Below are 6,043 nucleotides of genomic sequence, written 5' to 3'. Positions count from 1 at the left end.
TCTCTTTCCACCAGCCTTAACATGGTGGCGCAACCACCATGGAAAGGCTGGTGGAAAGTGGAGTTGTGAAATGCACGGTGGTGCCGAACTCAGCACCGCCGTGACTGACCACGACTCCGACCGCCACCAACCCGTTGGGATCTATGATCCTGGCAGTGGTGGCGGTCTCCTGGTGGTCCGACCACCAGTATCATAATCTGGCAGTTGGAACACCAGGAGTGTGATGGTCCAACCGTCACTGCAAATTTGGTGGTCTCTACACCGCCAAACTAGACCATATCTCCCTCTAGAAAACAATGAGGCTTTAAAAAGAAAGTGTTTAAAATGTTTTAAAACAATGTAAACATGTTAAAAACTGAAAATATGTCAATAAATGTAATATGAAAATATGAAACACTTATGTAATGTATAAAATAAGTAATACTATAAAATGAAACAATATAGTTGGTCATTACGATCTTGACGGTCCTGCCCCATCACGCCTGTGGTCGCAGTCAGACCGCTGAAGGCATGGTGGTGCAGGACCGCCAAATTATGACAGCACTAGTGAACTGGCTGCATTGGAGCCAGTTCACCACCTGTACCGCCAGGGGGTTGGGACCGCCTGGCCGAAGGTTGACTACTTTTGACCTAATGGTCCACCTAACACCACCCGCGGTATTTTGAGTATCTTTACAACCAGGATTCTGTGGCCGCAGCCCCACCATGAAATCCCTGACGATAAGGATACTGGCGACCAAAGCACAACTCTCCAACCCTCCCTCCATGTAGGAGCCCCTGACCCCCTCAGAAGCACCCCACCCCACAAGCAGTGACACCCCTCACCCCTGTCCCTGTTCTGACCCCCACCCATACACACACACACCACACTTACATACATACATGCACACATCCATGCTCACTCATTCACACACATGGACACACAGCCACGACAAAGCCCCCACCCCCGCATAGAGGCATTCACACAAGCACACAGACACTTGCACACAAACACACACAAGACTCCACCCATCCCCCTCCATTCACACACACACACAGACCCCCATTCACACACACAGCATTCAACACCCTCCCCTGTCGGATGATCACCTTACATGGTGGTCGCAGTGGTCATCTGGGAGGGAATGGGGTCCATGGAGCTTGCTCCGCTGCCAGCGCCCCACAAACACAACACCACCACAACGTTTTCAATGTTGTAAGACAGCAGGCGGTGTTGTGGTGACGTGGCGGTGGCAACAGAGCAAGCTCCTCTAGACCGCCGACCGCCAGTATGGCTGCTGATGGCTTCCCTGTCAAATAGTGGCGTAGAGCAGCCAGCAGCCATAATATGGCGGTCATATGGCGGGTGTGAGTTCAGCGGTCTATGAAATAGACTGCTGAAGTCATAATGAGGGCCATAGTGTTCTTTAAGATCTATTTAAAGAGGATTTAAAACTATCAAAACAGATTTATGTCAAACAATTGTACATATGTATAAAAGGAAATGCAACACTTGAAAAAATGAAAGGAAAATTAAGAAAATGTATAACAATTTTCAAAATGTTTTTCTTATGTGTAGCATTGTATATGTATTTAAAAATGCAGATATATACATTAAATACATGTTAACAAAATATCAATAGAAATTACAACCTGTGTTGTGTACTTTTATTATGTAAAAAATTCCAATAGTAAAGTATGTGAGAAATGCAACACCATCTCCAATTTAAACCGTTTAGGTGAAACTGTTGCACACTAAAGGGGTTACATTTACTATTCCCACTCCAATCTAAACCATTTTGGAAAAGGTTTTGGACACTAAAGGGGTTACATTTATATTACCACTCCAATCTAAACCTTTCTGAGGAAGTTGTTAGACAACTATGGGGTTACATTTACTATTCCCACTCCGATCTAAACCATTTGGGGAATCTGTGGGACACTAAAGGGGTTATATTTACTCTTCCTGCTCCAATTGAAACTATTTTGGGGATGGTGTTGAATACTAAAGCGGTTACAGAAGGGGTGACATTTACTGTTCCCACTCCAATCTAAACCATTTTGGGGCAGGTGTTGGACACTAAAGGGTTTTGTTTACTATCCCCATTCCAATGTAAATTATTTCGGAGACAGTGTTGAACACTACAGCCCATATTTATACTTTTTTAGCGTCACATTTGCATCATTTTTTGCCGCAAAAGCAGTGCAAACTTACAAAATACAATTGAATTTTGTACGTTTGTGGCGATTTTGCATCAAAAAATGACGCACATGCGTGCTAAAAAAGTATAAATATGGGCATAAATGAGTTACGTTTACTATTCCCACTCCAATCTAAACCATTTTAAGGAAGGTATTGGACGGTAAAAGGATGCCATTTACTATTTCCACTCCAATCTAAACCATTTTTGGGTAAGGTGTAGGACACTAAAAAGGTAACATTCACTCTTCCCACTCCAATCTAAGCCATTTCGAGGAAGGTGTTGGACTCTAAACAGGTTACAAGTAATATCCTCTCCAATCTATACCGTTTTGAGGAAGGTGTTAGACCCTATAGGGCTACAATTACTGTGTCCACTCCATACTAAGACGTATTACATAAGGTGTTTAGCAGTATACAAATAAAATAACCTATAACCTGATCTTGCCTAATAACTATTTATAATATAATAAACAGTACAAAATATCAAAACAAATATTTTTTAATTATAGTGGTAAAGTAAATATACATATTATTTAATAACATGATTAATATATTATTTACAAATATTACAGGCAGTACATAACATAAACTGTAAGTAAAGAAATTACTAAATTAAATATATTCAGTTTTTAATACTTACAAATCTGATTTATATATGTTTAAAACTATCTACTTTAACATAATTTAAAATAATTTAAAGTTTTTTTTTGTCTAAACAAATAAATGTAAATATATTATGTGTTGAAATAAAAAGAATTATTAGAGTAGCATTTTAAAACTCAACATTATTTGTAACTTTTACACATACATTTATTTTAATAAAAAATAATGACATGCAAAACCTATAAAGTAATCATATAAAACATTACAAATTAAATATCAAAAAGTATATTTTGTGTATTTACTTACTTTTCACACAAAGGAAATAGCAAATAATTAAATTATTATTTATTCCTACGCATAAACAATAAAAGTATTTATTGTGATATCATTTTCAAATTAAAATAAAAATAGATTGGAAAAAATATGTTAACATTAGTAAATAATTACATCAAAATTCAAACTACTTTTTTAACATAAAAATTAAATATGCAATTTTCTAACTAAAATTATTATTTTATAAAGCATAAACATTTACATTTTTAATAAATCATCAAAATAATAGATTTACTTTACACAAATGTACATTTCTTATAACACGATTCAAAAAAGTAATGAAATAATACAATTTTGATATATATTGAAAAATAAAAAGGATAAAAATAATTACAATATACAACAAATATTTTAAATATTTTAAGAATGAAAACAATAATTGAATAATTTTGGCATATATTAAGTCAAATTAAATGCACATTTAAATTAATATTCACATATTTTAATAATCTCCCTGTTTCCCCCTATAAACCCAACACCCCACTCCTATACATATGTATTAATTAGAACAGTATTCTAATTTATTCAAAAAAGTATTTAAACTTTTTATTACTAAAAAATTACACTGCATATAAACACAAAAACTAATATACAACTAAAGCAAAACATTACAAAAACACTTATAATTTTGTCCATAAGAATAATATTATATACAACAATATTTTTGAAAATTATATTTATTACAATATTAAAAGCAACACTTAAAAAGAACAATGTTAACTACAATATTCCTGCTAACTGTGTTGTTGAAATCAAAATATTCTTGCCATGATATTTAGTAGGTATCACAGTATTTTGTATGCGCTATTTTGTTCAGACATCTCCCTGGCACCATGCAATGAGTGCCTGTGTCCATGTCATAGGGATTGTCTGATCCTATATCATGTAATCTGAACAGACATTATGGGGATATACTGATAATCAATACTGAAGATGAGACTAGAGAACAAATGATATAGTCACATTACCTTCTTGATTAGATGATCCTTATACCATTTCTCTGAGGAATTAAGTTAGTAGAGAGATTAGTAGAGACGTAGTGAGTACTGTAAGGACATGCTACAGCCGCTGTGAACTGAACATCATCTAATCTCATGCATTCAAAGTCACTTCATTACTTACACCTGAAAATCAAACATTAAATTGTAACATCCTTAGGAACACAGCCATTTTGGTACACATGAACCCCTAGGTAGACTGTTTTATTCACCAAATGTAGGATTATTTTTCAATCATTGATTCATCTTTGACCTTAATCAATGGACAGTCATCCCTATGCATGTTGGAAGATAAATGTTCCTTGTAATTTTTTACCAACATTCTCCAGAACATTCTTTGGTTTTTTGGAACCTTCCATTCAATGCTTGCTGTTAGGTAAATCATAAAGGCTCCCATAACCTCTAGATCACAGCACAAAATTAAATTTGTATTATGTCATGGAGCTTTAAATAATGCTTCTTTCATGCTATCTCGTGACCCCTTCTATCAGCCTTATATCTTTTAATGTTTGAATCTGGGGGTTCTCAATCCTTCTAGCACAAGGAGAAAATCAGGATCAGTGTTGCTTGCTTTTTACCTCTGCTTGGTTTACTCTACAGCTGCCCAATTTAGAAATCGTTGACAGAGATCCTGAGTAAAAGACCACAACCGTGGTGAGAAGCTGAGCTACGTTAACATTAATAAAGAGTGTAAACGAGTTGTACATTGGGAAGAAGATGCTCATTACCAGTGGAGGACTGGCAAAGTAATCAACATCGTCACAAACATCTACGACACTACTAAGGAACTTTCTGACTCTGAGCATACCTTTGACAGCATTAACCTTCAGGTCACCTTTGGAATGATTTCTTCAATGTTTTTATGGTCCAAATCATAGGAACCAGGGTGTCTGTTAGAAAACTGTAAGAAACATTGGGCCTGATTACAACTTTGGAGGAGGTGTTAATCTGTCCCAAAAGTGACGGTAAAGTGACGGATATACCACCAGCCGTATTACGAGTCCATTATATCCTATGGAACTCGTAATACGGCTGGTGGTATATCCGTCACTTTACCGTCACTTTTGGGACGGATTAACACCTCCTCCAAAGTTGTAATCAGGCCCATTATCTTCTGAGATAAAAATTTGTGTCCTCAATATCAGTTGCAAAAAATAGTCCCATTGGGTGTAGATTTCCTGTTAATAACTCCACAGGAGCTTCCTTTCAGCAAACAATATTTTGGACATGATACTCATGTGAGACAATATTCTGTCAATGATATTCTGGTAGTGTACCTGAATATTATGTCCTAGTATTTTTGGGTGAGAGGTTGGCCCAATCCCCTTAGTTTCCTGAGGACCTTGATATAAATAAAATGCTGAATGCATTTTCCCTTCTATTGTTCAAATTTGTCATATTGTCATTGTTTTGGCTGAACTCGCTTTGGAGGTTTGTGCAACAATGCTAGTCTTCATTTTTAAGGACTAATTCCACTAGATCTTTGAAGATGTCATATATGGCAATGGATTTGTACAGTTTTCTTTGTAATGCGGTATTTGAGTAGATGAACAAGAGTATGGAACCTTTATGAGTTATCAATTACTGTTGATGAGTTTTGTTGCCAAATGTGAAGCATTTACCTTATGAGTTAAGACTATTATGTTGGTCTATTCTTGAATGGATTTTGCCTTGATGAAGCTGATATTCCGCGAAACACGTGTTGGCAACTGCAATGGATAGCAACTTCAGCTACGTCTTGTGGATTGATACATTTTGCCAACTATAATCAATAAATGATGTACATGCTATGAACATTATAGGTGCAATTATGATGTACATGTAATGAATATTATTGATGCATTTCACTGCTGAAAATGTTATATGGGAAACAATTGTCATGATCAGATAGATGATAGACACAGTGATTTGTATTGTGTTTTTGATA

This window comes from Pleurodeles waltl, chromosome 12, assembly GCF_031143425.1.
Source record: "Pleurodeles waltl isolate 20211129_DDA chromosome 12, aPleWal1.hap1.20221129, whole genome shotgun sequence".
Taxonomy (NCBI): Eukaryota; Metazoa; Chordata; class Amphibia; order Caudata; family Salamandridae; genus Pleurodeles; species Pleurodeles waltl.
The sequence above is the reverse complement of the archived record's forward strand: the minus strand, read 5'-3'. Positions refer to the sequence as shown.